We start from the raw sequence: 16,561 nt of genomic DNA on the forward strand, positions 1-16,561 counted from the left end.
TAACAACGCCAGGTTTCGTTGCGGTGAGCCATGTAATGCTTTCGCATTGAAACAAGATGTTGAGCTTGCCTCCATGTGAAATGACAGCGAAATTTTCGCCTTTCATTCATTTTAAAACGTGCATATTTCATTCATTCATATTTTTTAATTCATACACCGGAGTGTAGAGAAGGCTGTGGTAAAAGCCGTTCTACGACGGCTTGAGGGGTCCCTGTCTCCCATAACAGATAGTACAAGGACGTCGCGGCGTTGTGATCCGATCCCCCCCTCTGTGCCCGCCGCGCCTGGAGGTAATCACGGCTGGCACCCTGCGCCAGCTGGCAGACCCATTGGCCGGTCCTCTGCCACCAGTTGTTGGGCGCTCAGGCTCGTGGTAAAATAGGCCCCTTAGGTGTCATCATCGTCGTCGTCGTCATCCGGCTAATGTTCTCCGAAGGGCTGTCCCACTGATCTCCAGGTATACAGCCTTGCCCAGTGCCAGCCGCGACGCGTTCTTTAGTGTAAGCGAATTCCTGTCGGCTCTTTCTGACACGTTTATGCGGTCGCTGCTTCTGCGGCACCACCTCGTTTTTTTCTTCGTCTTCGCTTTGGCGTAAACATGGCGGCGCCCGTTCTTCTCCCTGTCGCAGGCTTGAGCGTGCCCCGCTGACGTGCAGCCGTCGTCGGCAGCGCTCCCAGCTTCGCCGGAGGAGCCATGCGGATGCCCAGGTTACGTGGGTGGTGTCTAGGCGGTGCCTCGCTAGTGTGCTCCCTCCAACCGCGCTCGTCGTGGCGGTTTTCAACCGGTGAGTATATAGGCAAGCACGCTGCTCTTGTGCAGTTTTACGCATAGGGGTACTTCCGCCCACGTGCACAGTCGACGATGTGTACGCTAAACTAACGGGCCTTCGTCCCTTTGTTTGCTCGCTGAGATTGAGGCTTCGCGCGCCCCTGCCGTGCGCATGTTAGCTTTGTGGATGTTAATTCTCATGACTGTCGGCGGTAGCTCCTTACTGTCTGCAGTGCATGGTGTTTTGGTTGGCAAACTGTCGTATGTTCTTCGTGCTGAGCCTGACCGCAAGAGCAGCAAGGTTCAAGGAGAGAGTTAATCGTATAGTATATATATGCCTCGGAGCACTGACCTGACCGCGCGCACTCGGTTCTTTGAGCGTACAACTTACGAAACTGCGCTTCCAAGCACGATTGTCTTTTGCAACCGCTTCCGAAGGAGCGAGCGGACCAATTCGCCAGTCACCGTGCTATGTTTTTTTTTTTTTTCACGGTAGCTCAGTCAGTCACATTTATTTCAGCATCAACGTCCAGTGGACGTTGATTCTCTACGGAGCTGTACGGCGGAACCCCTCTGGGTCAAACAGTGTCGCCGTTTTATAGCCCAGCCGAAAATTGCATTCACTTTCCGTTTAATCAGAATGCCCTCTACAGGTAGAACTGAGCAGTAAGGGACGCACGCACCACGGATTGGGCGCTCGCAACAATGCGTCAAACGTGGTCATGGGTTCTATGTCGGTGCGTGCGTGCGTGCGTGTGTGTGTGTGTGTGTGTGTGTGTGTGTGTGTGTGTGTGTGTGTGTGTGTGTGTGTGTGTGTGTGTGTGTGTGTGTGTGTGTGTGTGTGAGAGAGAGAGAGAGAGAGAGAGAGAGAGAGAGAGAGAGAGAGAGAGAGCGCGGGGGGGGGGGGCACTTGTGATGGCTGGGAAAGGACAGGTGCGCCATGCAGTTGTCGCTTTGAAGGCGAAGAGCCGTGGAGCTTTGCTTGTTAGTTTGTTTTTCACATAATTGGCTTTAAAGGCACGTCGGTCGTTTCTACGACATCCGGCCTCCGCACAGCTGCAGGACAAGGGTTGGCTGACCTTCCATCCTATACGCCCACAGCTCGGCGATCCTCTCATCTAGCGCCAGTAAAGCACCCGCTGCATGATACCCCCTGAGAACGCGCGTCGGCACGCCATCCTTTGATGTAGCACGTGGAAAGCATTCGCTATATAATGCCCTACGCTTTGCTGCAGTATTGAGGGCCCCCATGTGTGCGTGTATCGCCGAAAGCCCAGACCGCGGCTTTCTTTATTCGGTCAGGTGTCGACGCACTTGGGCTTGTTCGGGAGTCAAACTAGTGGTTTAATCGTGGCCGCATTGGGGTCCTTTTTTTTTCTTTATTCCTGGTTTCTTCTTCCCATTTTCTGTTCTCTCTTCTTCCTTCTTCGCTGTGTCTTCATTTTTAGCTACGCAGAGAGACGAGGTTGGGCGAACAGTTGAGCGCCAGTCCTTTCGTTTGTATGCGTATCGCGGCCTTCATGTCTCTTGTGCTGGTTTGCTTAATTCCACGTTGTTCTGACCCGTGTGTAAAGTAAGAGCAAAACAGTGCGCAGTGGTTTGCTATAGTCGTTCTATGTTTTATTGTTAGTCGTGAAACTTGTGCGTAACATTATGGGAAAGCTTCGCGCGCTTTCAGAATTCAGCGCGCCCCGACGCCACGTCGATTAGACGGCGCGCCCACGTTTTCTGTTCGAAAAGACGTCTTCACAATTACGCGCACTCAAACCGCGCCACAGGTCACTGGCTTGTTATCGTGTGGGACACGCAAAAAAAGCAGTTAACTTCTTAACTGCATTCCATTCAGCGCTCAACTTAATTAAATTGGTGTTTGTTTCATGATAATTCTTTCAGGAATTATTTCATGGCAGAAGGGCAGCTTGCTGACCTTCAATCGATGGTGGCGTCTCTCATACTGCCAGGACAGCAGCTTGAGAATGTTTGTTACTTATTTGTGACGGAACAGCGCAGAACAACGGGACAAAGGCTGACTTACAACTCATTTCTATTTCGAAGAAGCACGGTTTCTTATAACATCTTAACATTCTCAAAACACATGCGTCACAACCATATCGTTCAAGCGGTCTAAAAAAGGACAGCCAAAGATTTATAATCACATTTTTAGCATCTCCAATTCTTTCCTTGTTAATGCAAGAGACGGCGTGCTGACACAATCGTCGCGCAGCCTTGCTATCGAAGCTGCCTCGATTATTTGGCGGAATAACTGCTCTTTGTGATTGGCCAGTGCTTTACATTTGCCAAACTCAGTTGCGCAAGTTCTTGACGGGCAGTCTCTGCAGTGAATTCCTAGGTTTCTGCAAGCGTGCTCGAAATTCGTTTTGTGCTTAGTAAATAGTCTTTCATTCATGCACTTGCCAGTCTGTCCTACGTATTCTTTCCTACATGTCACTGGCAATAAATAAACGAGGCCTTAGGTACGCTCCGCAAAGGGGGTTTGGTGCCTTATCTTGCATGCCTGTTTCTTTTTGGTCGGGTTGGAGTTCACTCGTCTGCACAGACTTTTCAGTTTATTAGGGGCAGTCATCACGGCATTCACGCCATTTTTTTGGACCAATGCTTTTCAGGTGATGGGAAACGTTGTGGATATACGGTGTTGCTACCACCGGCTTCCTTTCTTTTTCCTTGACTCATCTTGCGGCTCGGGCCTAGCCTGTGTCAGTTGTTTTTTTTTTTTTTCATCTGCTTGGCAATAGATGCTAACAGGTGTGAGGGGTATCCCGAGCTGCCAAGCCCTTCTGTCTGGCGAAGAAAGCTCACTTCTATTTTGTTAATACAGGACTTCCTTAAGGAAATCCTGACTCTTGTCCCGTTGGTCTGAGCTGTTCCGTCACAAACTCTCATACTGGCTGGCTCTGTCCCTGCACGAAACTTTTGGGGAAACTGTAACGGCCCGATTGAAAGGATCTCCTACTGTTGACTGCTTCGGTGCGGAATTTTCTAAATGGAAAGAGGACGTGAAAACAACCTTCAGCTTTCTAAGGTAATACGTTGGACGTAATTGTTGCTGGAAACCTAACGTTCCGCGTTCGTTCAGGGCGTATGGAGAAATTTGAGATCAGTTTCAGTGCAAAGGACACACACTTCTGTGACAGCCGCTGTATCAGGAGCGGCAAGAAATCTTAGTACGCCGCACACACTGATTCCCTTTCAAAACATTTTCTCCGATGCTCACTCAAGTCATAGTAATTTTAACGTCAGCTGATACTATTGCATATTATAATGCGGTATGGTTGTTCATGTGGCACCGCTGAAACACCTGTAATTTTCAGTCGGGGGCAGATTTGTGGGTGATTCTGGGAGGGGGCGGTTGAGGGCGGCTGTCCTATTCTAGCAGTGCATTTCTTGGACATTGTCGAAAAAGGGATGTTTCTTAGTGTTTTCCGATACAAATTTTCTCGCTGAAATGCACCCCGCCTAAATCTGCCCTCATTTTCAGTTAACGTCGCTTTATGTTTTACTTTGCTGCTTTCTATGCAGCCATATAACTAACCTCGCCATGAAATGTGGCTTACAGTTTACAGTTCAGGGGGTTTAACGTCCCAATGCGACTGTCAATAAGGGAACGCCGTAGTGAAGGGCTCCGGAAATTTCGACCACCACGGGTTTTTTAACGTGCACTGACATCGCACAGTGCGGGGGCCTCTAGCATTTCGCTTCCATGGAAATTGGACCGCCGCGGCCGGGATCGAACCCGCGTCATTCGGGTCAGCAGCCGAGCGCCATAGCCACTTAGCCACCGTGGCGGCGCCATGAAATACTTTACGATGAGAAACCGTTTCATTCTCTATACTAACGCAGAAAATTCTTAATATACATAACCCATTTCATTATAGTGATCAGCTTGGTTTTATGCGGACGGGCCTCCTCACGCGAGCGATTTCATTATAGTGATCAGCTTGGTTTTTTTGCGGACGGGCCTCCTCACGCGAGCGGGCCTCATACGAGCGCACCAGACACCGTAATCATGCATTGTGTGCGCGCAGCCCAAAGTTCAAATGAGAGAAATTTACATCAAAGCTATGAATGAATTGCACAGCGGAAAAAAGTGTTTCACTTAAGCTGTAAGCGTGTACTTCTCGCGTTTGTAAACGCGAGGCCACGCTGGTGGACGACCGCCGTGCCGGTGTTTTGCATCGTCCCGACCGGTCGAGCATTCCGCTCTGCATGTATCGTGCGGACGACACGCGGTCATTGCACAACTTGCCGGTGACAGCTGACGCTGCAAACTAAGGTAGCAAAGTCTGTAACTATAGCAGCTGCGTACGCACAAATGAAATCTTCCGCGGGAAACGCACAACTTAAGTCGAAAACAGCAGTTTTTCTTGAATATTTTTTGCATTCGTTTGGGGTTCCGATATTAAAATCCTTGTTTTTCGGTTCGCTCAAAGAAACAAATGAACGTTTCTTAATTGTGCTCTGCTTGTGTGCAGAACGTATCTGGAAAGGCATATTCGTTATGGAGAATGGTGTTTATGAATACCGAGTTGCTTTGTATATGGCTCTATGCTCGTACGTAAACAGGGAAATTGTAAAACTTGTTGGCCAAATGCTGCGCAGTTGACGCATGCGCCTCATCGGAGGCACGGTGTTTAGTCTACAAGCCATGCTATGACATCTCTGAGACGTGGGCATAACGAGACATGCGTGTCTAGAACTGCAATGTAATCGTTGCTTCTTCTTTTCGTGATTCCTGCTTTTGAGGCAGACTGGTTTTAGTGTTGCAGTCTATTTATTAAAACGACGAAGCAGTGATAATACTGTACTTTTTTCGCACCTCACATGACCTATACTGACTTTTGTCATCATAACCACCGCTGGGCTGTTTAAGCCGGAGCACGTGAGAAGAAATTCGATTGCAAATTACTAAGCGGTCGTTGGCGGATACCACGCACTGATCCAGGTATACTAATCGTTTCCGCATCATTGCAAAAAAGAAAGCACGCTGCCAACATTTTCTTGTCTATACTGCTTTAATTAAGACGTCCTCTTAAATATTCTGTAAAGGTCAATTCTGTTGGGCGTCAGTTCACGTAAGTTGAGGTCGTATGTTTTAGTGACTCCAGCTCTCCACGGGCATGGAGTGGAATTTTAAGGAGACGAACAGTACAGTTAACACTTTCCCAGCGTGCTTTTAAAGCTGGCGAGGCTAAGCTCAGGTGGAGGTGAACTGTAATTGTTCTCTTTTAGTACAGTACCCGCATTATCTCAAAAACCCGATGTCTGAAGCCGAGAGGTTGCCCGGGTAGAGCAACCTGGCTCTCGCAAGCCTCACCTGTGGCAGCACCTGCCATCGAAGGACAGTGGCTCGTCGCTCAACCGCTGCACCACTGCGCAAGACTGGTATGAGGGCGCCCCGTTGTCAGTGCATAAAGAGAGTGACCAACTCCGTACATAAGGGCATCAACCCACTATCGCTGTCCGAACAACTTCCATCCGTGAACAATGGATCGGAACACCGGAACCGAAGTGAAGGCCAGAGTGAGTGAAGGCCAGAGTGAGTGAAGGCCAGAGTGGGCAAAGGCCAGAGTGGGCAAAGGCCAGAGTGGGCAAAGGCCAGAGTGGGCAAAGGCCAGAGTGGGCAAAGGCCAGAGTGGGCAAAGGCCAGAGTGGGCAAAGGCCAGAGTGGGCAAAGGCCAGAGTGGGCAAAGGCCAGAGTGGGCAAAGGCCAGAGTGGGCAAAGGCCAGAGTGGGCAAAGGCCAGAGTGAGTGAGTCAAAAGTGAAGTGAGAACTGAAGTGCTAGCGCACCTAATTCGCGTCTACTGCGCGTTAGGAACGCACGAATTGTGCGCTTCAATTCACCGCCACGTGGTTGCTTCGTTTAGTTTTATCTCGTGAGCTCGTAACTTCCAGATAAGCACTGTATAGGGGAGGGGCCGCAAACGCGGTAACTTTCATTCTATGTTGAAATCGACTCAGAGAAAACGAAAGGACAACGAAGAATTCTAAGCTGAGAAAAGTAGAAAAGACATCGAGATTAAAAGTACGCAATCCAATGCTTACGCCTGCGTGGTAAAGATCGATGGTTGGTACTCAGCAAAAAACGAAAGCCAAAATAAAGCATCCACAGCCCTCCGAGATATATATGGCGGGCTCAGGCAGATTTAAGAAATAGGGAAGAGCCAGAGAAAGTAAAAAATTTTTATATAAGAACAGTCCAACGTCAAAACCGTGTATGGAGAGGTGGAATGAGCACTAAATGGCATTCGGAATAAGAATGGAACTATGTGGCATGCTTGTACAAAGCCGTCCAATTTTTCCTTGTGCTTGCCGAGCGATCACGAGCCGTGTTCGTGCGGAGGGTTGCTGCTGTGCTGTAAGCGTCGCCAGTTGTTGCGCTATACATGTTTTACGCGGGCATAGCTCGCCCCTCATTTTCAGCGGCCAAAGTTATCTTGGTTATCTCCAACGAGAACGCGACGGGCTTCATTCACCTGCGCTGACGTGGGCACGACCGATGATTGCCGTGCTCGTAACGCGAACCTAGTGGCCCCTTGTACTGGAGGGATGATGCGGGTATTTGAGTTTCCTTTGAGGCCAGCTTCGCGAACTCTGGACCGATGTGCTGCTGATGCGGGCGATTCCTTGGAGGGAAATTGCAGAAAGGAAAGAACGGGAGCCACCTCATAGATGGCGTTATCTGTATCGGCGTGGCATTGTTAAGCAGACGAGGGCGTTCCCTGCCGGACGTGTGCTGATAGCGCCTGGGTGTCCTATCTCGCCGCCGCAACGGCACCAATTGTCGGTGACGTCGGTTGGCGGCTTCGGCTTCTGGTTCCTCTTCGCCGTGGCCCGGTGGTGCTTTCTTAGCGAAAAAAAAGTTTGCAAGGAAGTGCTGTGCTGGACGGCAAGCGGTCCAGGAAACGGCATTGCGACTTGCCAGCCAAGGAACGAGACATTAGACGGAGCGGTGTGCCGTTGTGTTTTTCCAGTGCGTGCTCGCGTCAGCTGACCTCAGAGTCTTCTGGCCGTCTGCGTCGGGCTGTCAGAAAATTCCGTCTCGTCCAGGTACGTGCGATTGTTTCTTAGCTCAGAAATCGCTAATGTCGGAGTCACGCCTGCTTGTGCTCGGAGGCGGGTAGCATTCATTCGGCTGTTTCGGTTATCTGACCGCGCTAACCCACACCTTGCCGTTTTGATGGATCGCTTTGCTGCGATTCGATACGGCGATAGTTTACTCAGATTTTCATACTGGCTTAAGCCGGGCTTTAGCCTTCCATTAGCCGTAGTCCTCTCGGTAATCCGGTGGATGCATTAAATTTGATGAAGCTTGTTCCTTTGGTTTTTAACATATTAGCTGTGTATAGTCAGGCGAAGGTAGTTAATTTGGTGCTCGCGCGCCCGATCAGGTTAGGCGCCCTGACTGTGTTGTCCCGGTAGAAATCTGATCCGTGCTCTGAGGGAACACATGAGTGTGGGTCGGAAGGATAGGTGGGAAACCAGTCCGGAAGCATATCGCCTGCTATTTTCATCGCTTTCGTTGGATCGCTTCGCAAACCTTTGTCTTTGGGCATATGTGTCCCATGAGCACTTATAGGGTGCTTTCTATACGTATATACGTATACATATAGCTGCTATTCTGGGGCTGGACATGTCCGATCGACTTATTCATGTAGTGGACCAAATCATGCCGCTACCTCTCACGTTGGTTACGTCATCACCTCATTTATTTTCCATTCATACTTAAAGTATGAAGCCTGCCGCTAGAAGGTGCTGTTGCTAAAATCGTGTTTGACCTTTTTTTCGGTTCAGTATGTCTGCTTGAAGCAGGTAAGACGGGTGTCTAAAGCACAACGCAGTCACTTGATCTATTTTTATGTGAAATTCCAAAGATAATGCGCAGCAGTCCCTTAAGCCTGCATTGCGCACGCGTCATTGGAGCCTGACAAGCTGGTCTCTTTCCTGCTTTTGTGCGCGGCTTCGCGAGTCCGTGATGACGTGTCAGCATTGTTTCATTTTCTTCATTCGCTCTGCCGGCATTGCGTGAGTGTCGTCGAGCGAAAAGGGTGCGTGTGCAGGCGCCCCTGTGAAGGTCGAGTGGTCGCCTTCCTCTCCTATGCCGCAGTACGGGTGTCCCGCCGCGAGATAAGAGGAGACGGGGCGGGGACGGCAAATGCACCGCATTAATGCTTCGAGCCGGCTCTTGCGCATGCAGTTCTCTTGCGCATGCAGTTCTCTCGAACTCGCACAGGCGCACGCATATGTTCTTTTCGAAAACACGTGGCGCGGGGTCGCTAGTTCGATTCCCGAGACAGCAGCTGACGCGTTTTGGCGTGCGGATGGAAACCGCAATGAATCGTGTCTCTTAGATTGCGTTAGCAACTCGAAAAGTTCCTTGTTATGCGCGTATCTTTGTACCTTTAAAGCACTATAGACCCCTAATTTTATTATATGTTGTCTTCTTTACAGTGATGTGTATACATTATAATACATGGACCACCGCGTGGTATTCGCCTACGACCGCTACATATTTTATGACTGAATTTAGTCTCTATAGCTTTTTCGGTTTCATCAACCGCACGATGACTGTGACGTGTAGTCGAACTTTAGGTCACGTGAGGCTCGGAAAAACGGCGATATAAACGCTTGTTCGTAGTTTTAACCCGCTACAACACTGAAACCAGCCTGCTACAAGATCTGTAGAATTACAAGCGATGTCTCAGTTGTTATATTGCCATTTTTTTGTGCCTCACTTGACCTAAAGTCCAACTACACGTCACAGCCATCGTTCGGTTGATGAAAGCGAAGCAGCGTCGAGAAGAAATTCATTTATAAATTATTTAGTGATTGTAGGTGAATACCACGGGGTGCTCGATGTATATAATGTCTTACGTATCGTTTGAAAGAAAAAAAGCACAACAGCAAAAATTCCTGGTCTGCAGTCCTGAAGACCTGTCCTTGTTGCGAAGGATGTTTCCTGCCTGCGTTTATAAGAGATTTGCAGAACGTTTTTGTACACGCCGAGAATGATTCGCTTGCTTCTACTCGTCCGCAGCGCTTTTGCTTTATTCCGTCAGCAGTCCGCGAGTCGCCCCAGTAAAACTTCGAATAAATCCTTCATTGCACGCACTCTCTGTACGGACCCTATGCGCTTTGCCCCTGCAGTATGTGAAAGCTTGCACGTGGTTGCGGGTCGCCGTGAGCAGATGCGATAAAGACGGTCTCGGCGCGGAAAAGCTGTTTTGTGTCCGGGTCGTAAGTGCTGGCCAGCGTCGTAAACTTTTTCGCGCCGCGCGGTCTGCGCCTGTTGCTACCGGGGTACGTCGTCTCCCTTTCAGCTGACGTAGCACTGGCTCTGTTCCTGTTTAAACGCTGTCCTGAACGGCTCGTTGCATGTATTGAGTCAAGGCTATACCTGGCGAGACCTGATATAGGCCGGCCGCCTTGTGACATAACAATAGACGAGGTGTGCCTCGTGAAAGAGGTGGAGTGCATCGCAAACCTTTATATGGCAGGTCCGTTATGCGATTGCCTCCGTTTTATCGCGCGAAGCCCTTTATCATATCAGGGGTTTTCGTGATTGCATTCGCACGCCTTGCGTTGGCACTCGAGGGACAGCTTTTATGGCGCCTGATCGTCCTCTCCTTCGGGGTACATCGCATGTTTATCTATCATAGACCGATAAGAAGAATACGGTGCTCTCTAAGGTTTTGGAGGAACTTGGCTTAGAGGAAGAACACGTGCTGAATGTGGCATTCCACGTTTTAACTATGCAGCATTTATATACAGACTCATTCTTGTGGTATTGCCGACATCCTTGCCCAGTGTGCCTGTTATATAGAGAAGTCTTCTCAGATAGTTAGATTTCATAATTTTCTTCTTTCAAGGATTACAGTGTTTCTGGGTGTCCGCTTTTTTTTGCATTGAAAGAGGCCTGTGGCGCTAGTAATCATGACAATGGGCTGAAAACACCAGTTCGCAGCGTGAACAATTAATTGAATACGATTCTGTACCGGAACTTTCTGTCTCGGTCTTCTCCAGCGCTGATGTGCGCATTGACGTCATGGTCGACCCGCCAATCTGGTCTACCACATTCGTGATGGCGTTGGCGTATCCGGCAAGCACTGGTTGTTCCTGTGAGCACCTACTCGATTGGGTGACGTCACAATAATTTGGAGTCAAATGCACCTTGACGTCATTCGATGTAGGTGGAAATGCCGAGCGGCTCCTCAGACAACATTCGAATTCATTACAAATCATGTTCCTAATGTATGCTTGCGGCTGAAACTTGGTAGAAGGCATCTTCTTATACGCCCATAAAACAAATCATTTCGTTTGTTTGTGCTCGAAATTAGATCTGCACCGCTCTAACTGAAATTAATGGCGTTATTTTCAATAGCGCCCACACAGCATAAGGGAGCATGCGCAGTGCGAAGGGATATGGAGAAAAGGTTTGATGTGGATTCCGTGTGGTACACAGCCCCCCGGAGGCTTTCGTTCTCATTATGCTAGCTACGCATCGGCATGGTATTTTTTCGGTGACCCAAGCGGCCATCGCACAGGGCCTGCACAGCAGGCTGCATCACATGCGTAACTCGTGCGCGCAACGCTGCTCAAGGGAAGAATCGCACTTGTGCAAGCAAAACACAATTAACCTAGCGCTGTTGGGATGAGCGGAATAACACCGGCTTACATTCTTAAACCCGGGGGAGCTTTTGAAAGTGTTAAACGTGCAGGCAGTGCGTATGCTCTGTTCTCGGGCGAATTCGCGGTACAGAAGTGGGCGTCGTTTTTACAGGTGGCGTGCTTTTTTATTTGGAACTAGGTTGAAACAGTGCAGCGAACATACTCCCGACGTCGCTGTATTCTGCTGTTTTTGTCTGTTGCGCATCCTTGACGCGCATGTGCAGTGCCCGTGCTTCGTGGTGTCTGTACTTCCCTTGCACGTTCTGGCCCTTAAGCCTCTCTGCGAAACTCGTCTCTTGTAGAGCTATACTGGACTTCTGGATTGCTCGCCGCTTGAGGTCCCTGGTACACTGCGCGTAGGAACAGATTTGGGTATTGTCGATTAGGTATTGCGATTGCTGAGAGAAGGGGCGACATAAAGTTAGGTGGGCGGGGATACGTTGGCAGCAGCTGGCAAAGCACAAGGTTAATTGGAGATACATGGGAGAGGCATTTGCCCTGTAGTGGGCGCAGTCAGGCTGATGATGATTTTCGAGAAATCGGCGCCATGCCGCGGCGGCGCCGCGAAGTAGTCTTCACAAGGATCGGCTCACCGGACTGTGTCGTTCGCTTTGTCGCCCATGTGATTCGCCGGCACATTCAGACGTCGTTGTCAGAGTTCTCCTGTAAAATTATGCCCTGGAAGCGCTTTTAAGTGGATGTCTGCAAGCTAACCAGATAAAGAGCGACTAAGTGTCATTGCACGATTGTTCTGGAGCCAGCAGTAGAGAGAGCCGCCGCGGTGGCTGAGTGGTTATGGTGTTCGGCTGCTGGTCCGAAAGACGCGGGTTCCATCCCGGCCGCGGCGGTCGAATTTCGATGGAGGCGAAATTCTAGAGGCCCGTGTGCTGTGCGATGTCAGTGCGCGTTAAAGAACCCCAAGCGGTCGAAATATCCGGAGCCATTCACTACGGCGTCCCTCATAGCCTGAGTCGCTTTGGGACGTTAAACCCTCATAAACCATAGACCAGTAGAGAGAGAGAGAGAGAGACCATCGGAACAGGAGGTTTTCCACGCTTCAGTGCAACGCTCGCAGGACGATAACAGTACACTTCTTAACAAGCACCCAGCCTATACTTCTTAAAAGATAGTTTACCGGGACTGGGAGAACCTATATGTAAATACCAGGCGCTGTGTGTTAAAAAAACATAGATGAGAACGCGTCCCTAGCAGGCATATTTAAAGCACGGAGAGTTTTGTGAGACTGCGTCTTTAACTGCAGTCCTTGTTGTGGGTGGCATGCGTTTCTTGTGATACTGTGCTTTCCTATCTAGAGAGTCGGGTGATATAACATTCGAATTCCATATAATTGTGATTTTTTTGTAGCGAAAGCTACATTGACCACGAACTCGCAGTTTCGCCGGGACAACAACTAGCCAGACAACCAGACTAACCTGGACTTGCAACTTGGACATGGCTAACCAAGCCATGCTTTAGCTTTCGTTACGTATATCCTGGCATAGCCGAGCTAGGCCACTTCGAATTTTTTACACTTCGATTGCCGCGGCTATAATATCCGGAGCGTGCTTTGCTCATAAAATTAATCATACGCATTATGTAAGTTAAAATTAGGAGGTGCTTAGTACACGTACTAGCAAATGCTGCTGGTGCGCTTGCAACCAACCCGAAGAAACCTTTATAGGGTTTCTCTTCGGAGCTCGTGAGTAAAGTTTCAACGCTGAAACGTGCTCCGTATTATTGTGGGCGCACCCATACATACATATAAGGTTAGTCAAAAGTCCCCGGCCTGCGGGGTCGGCTTTTCATCGGTATATTTTGGCGTTTAAGTTGCCGATACAGAAATCAAGTTTCTCAGAAATTAGAAAGATATTTCTTTTACCCTTTACAGATATTTTGAGCTTCGGGGGTGTCGTAACTGCCTCACTATTCTGCTTAAAAGCAGACCCTGTGGCCTGGGAACTTTTGACCGACCCCGTACATTAGCTGCCCCCCTGTGTCTTGTTTTCTGCGTCTTTGAAAAGTTTGCGCCCAAACACGAAATTTATTCCTGTCTTTTTCTTCATCCTCCCGCAGTCTTCCTTGAGAGGTAATGTAACACTAGATAATCAATTTCTTCGGCGAGAAAAGATAATAATTGTGTGTAGTATATCTTCGAAAGCTCTTGCTTGGACGTTGAGTTTAGGTGGATTGACATGCTCTCTATACAGTTCTCTGAAATCCTTGGATTGTTACTTTGTTCATTCAGTGTGGAAATCTTAAGATATTTCAAGGTGCTGATCTTCTGTTATTCTGTTGTGCCGAAGAACAACTATATCTTGGTTCCAGTGTTTTGCCTGCGTTTAATGTTGCTCGTGTTGTCTCCTAGTGTTCGGCTCCTAAGAGCGTCGTCTCCTTCTGCCTTATCACGGAGCAAACTTCGGGAACTCCCGCTGCTCTTTCTACTCTCCTAATGTCCGCCACCACGGCGGAACTTTCTCCACCTTTTCACTTCTCTCTAAACGGCTTTTTTCTTCTTCTAACGTTGCAGCTACCGCATACCGTAAAGCGTGGCCCAGAGCCCGCCAGTGACTCTATAGTCCATGACCATTAGGATTCTCGGCGTGTAACGGCTGCTCACTGCTGGCGCGTGTGTCTTCTATTCCCTCCTTTATTCTATTTCTTTTTCTGCCCCCACTCCGTCTTATGCGGTTTCCTTTTGCGGAGTGGGTCGCCGTGCTCCGCCTCCTCGACAAAGACGTGACTCCCTGCACTGGACTGTGCGCAAGCTGCGTGCGCCGGGACCGTTCCCGTGCGCGCTAAGCGTGTTGCGAGCTGCTAGGCCGGAGAGAGTATAGAGGGAAATTATACGGACGCTAATGGCTGGTGCCGTGTCTTAAGGCGTACAACGTCATGCTCTAGGTGGGAACACGCTGTGAATCACTGAAACCGCGCCCAGACTTATAAAACCTAGCGGTCGGTTTGGCCTGTTTAAGGGACACTGCTGAACCCTATATCCATCCTAACGCTGTAGCGTTAAAGGCCCCGTTCTCCAGAAAATCTGGTTTCGGCGTTGTCGGGGTCGCCGTTGTGAGCGATAAATCACGGGTACGGCTCTGGCAGGCAGCTGATATGGCCGGGCACAGATTGGTCGTAGAGCTGTACGGCGTCACGTGACATAGCCTTGTCTGGGAGGAGCTGCCATCTCGGACTTCTCAAATCAGATGGGAGGGAGCCTGAGGGGAATCGAACCCTCCAGCTTAAGTGTCCCCTAATTTTATTTTGTGTTTAGTGAAAGTCTATTCTTCGACTCTTAATGGCAATTGATGTTCCTGTTTGTCCGGCAGCTAAAAACTGGCTTATCGCTGAGAAATTTGATTTAAAAATTTTCCAGCTACTCGATTCAAACTGGTGGGGTTAAGACCGAGAAGGACTCCGTGATCTCCGTATTGAAGTGAATGACGGTGTAGCCTAGCCTCTGTGATCAGCGCATAAAAACTACTTTGATGCATCGCAGTTTTGCTTGCGAAATCGGCCGGCGCGGTAGCGACGCCTAGTTCATTTTTTTTTTACCTTTTCCAGCTTATATTCGGCTGCTGATCCTAAAGTCGCGGTATCGAAGCCCTGCCGCGGCAGCCGCATTTCGAGGCAAGCGGAATGCAAAAATGCCTGCGTGCTTTGCGACGTCAGCGAACGTTCACAACTCCCGGTGGCCTATCTTGATCCGGAGTCCTGCTTTAGGGCATCCCATGAGCCCGTGTGTCGCTTCGGGACACTGCACCGCAGCTGATAAAAGCTCTGTTTTCTAAGAAAGCAGCGTCTGTGTCGTTAGAAAACTGTGATCTCTCGACGTAAAGGAACTTCAGTTTGTCCTTAGTGCCCCTTTAAGTGGAGAGCACGGTTACCTTCTTTGAGGCCCAGTTCAGCCCTAATTCTGTCTTGTCCGACCCGGCAGACCCAAGTGACTGCACGTATGGACGACGAAAGCGACTGATCCTGCATACTGTCGACTCGGATGTGGATTGTCCGCTGGTCGCCTATACATCAGTCTTGGGACCAGACAGAAAGGTCCGAAGAGAAGGGGCGTTCCGCGGCCCACGCCCAGTCCGTCAGGCTCGGCCGGGCTCGGACTTTCAGGTCCGCCTGAGCCCGTGCTGTGGTTCGGTGCGTCTGTGTCGTTATGCTGCGTTTCGATGATGCGTTCCGGCCGCGTTTCGATGTAGAGACGAATGCAGAGGTGTTAATCTACTGCTCCTTCTTTTTTTGTGCAAGTGAAAGAACTCCGGGCAGTCGAAATTAATCCTTAGCACTGTTGCGGCATATTTTACAGCTCGCACTTTGAACGCAAGACTTTATTAACTGGCTACTCGGCTACCGAATGCGTAAAGCCGTTAGCGCCTAAGCGTGACTCGAGGCCCCTAACTGCGAAGTTCGGGGCTGGAAGCTCCGGACTGCGGTAGTGTACTGCAGTCCGGAGGCAAAACCTTCGTGCGCTTCGTGCGTTGCAGCTATATTACAGTACACTAGTGCAATCATCACCATTATCAGTCCAAATATATGCTCACTTCATGACAAGGGTCTTTACCACTGGTCTGTTAACCCTATCTTGCGCCAGCTGCGACCACTCTTTTAACCGCAGGCTTCCTGATCTCATCTGCCGTCCTCTGCTAGTGGCAGGATTAGGTATTCCTCGTTGTTCTCTCGACGTACATTGGCCAGCTGTTGACCATCACCTGAAAATATCTGCCAAATGCATTCCACCCATTCTCGTAGCTATTTCACTTTTAGTACAGCGCGGCGGTCACTATTTGCCATATATCTATGTATTGCCTTGCAAAAGTGCGCCATGCTTTTACCGGTCTTCACAACGAGTGAGGTCCATCAAGCTTGCTTTTACAGGAACGATGGTTCAGCGCGTTATTCGGTGGCCAGGCAATGTGTTAATACGAGACCCACTGAGCACCGTGAAAATTTATCGCCGTAACCGTAGCCTGAGCCGTAGACAATGGTGTTCGCTTCCTGCTTTTTTGTACCATATTGCAGTATATCTCTCCATATTTTCCTGATCTACTCCCCCCCCCCCCCCCCCCCCCCATTATTTGCGTGTAACATAACTCGTAAGTTAATCGTTT

General features: G+C 49.5%; 1 protein-coding gene across 4 annotated transcripts in view; it reads left to right on the plus strand.

Moving 5' to 3' along the window:
• Nucleotides 1-16,561, plus strand: part of LOC144099261 (beta-1,4-N-acetylgalactosaminyltransferase bre-4-like) — a 160,655-nt gene that overhangs the window by 86,229 nt on the left and 57,865 nt on the right. For 3 of the 4 annotated variants that reach the window (XM_077632429.1, XM_077632431.1, XM_077632430.1), the window contains exon 2: nucleotides 630-785. The gene's annotated coding sequence lies outside the window, so the exon portion shown is untranslated. Of the gene's footprint in view, nucleotides 1-629; nucleotides 786-7,552; nucleotides 7,836-16,561 lie in introns of those variants that run through there. The other variant, XM_077632432.1, reaches the window with a different exon arrangement.

This window comes from Amblyomma americanum, chromosome 7 (assembly GCF_052857255.1).
Source record: "Amblyomma americanum isolate KBUSLIRL-KWMA chromosome 7, ASM5285725v1, whole genome shotgun sequence".
Classification (NCBI taxonomy): Eukaryota; Metazoa; Arthropoda; class Arachnida; order Ixodida; family Ixodidae; genus Amblyomma; species Amblyomma americanum.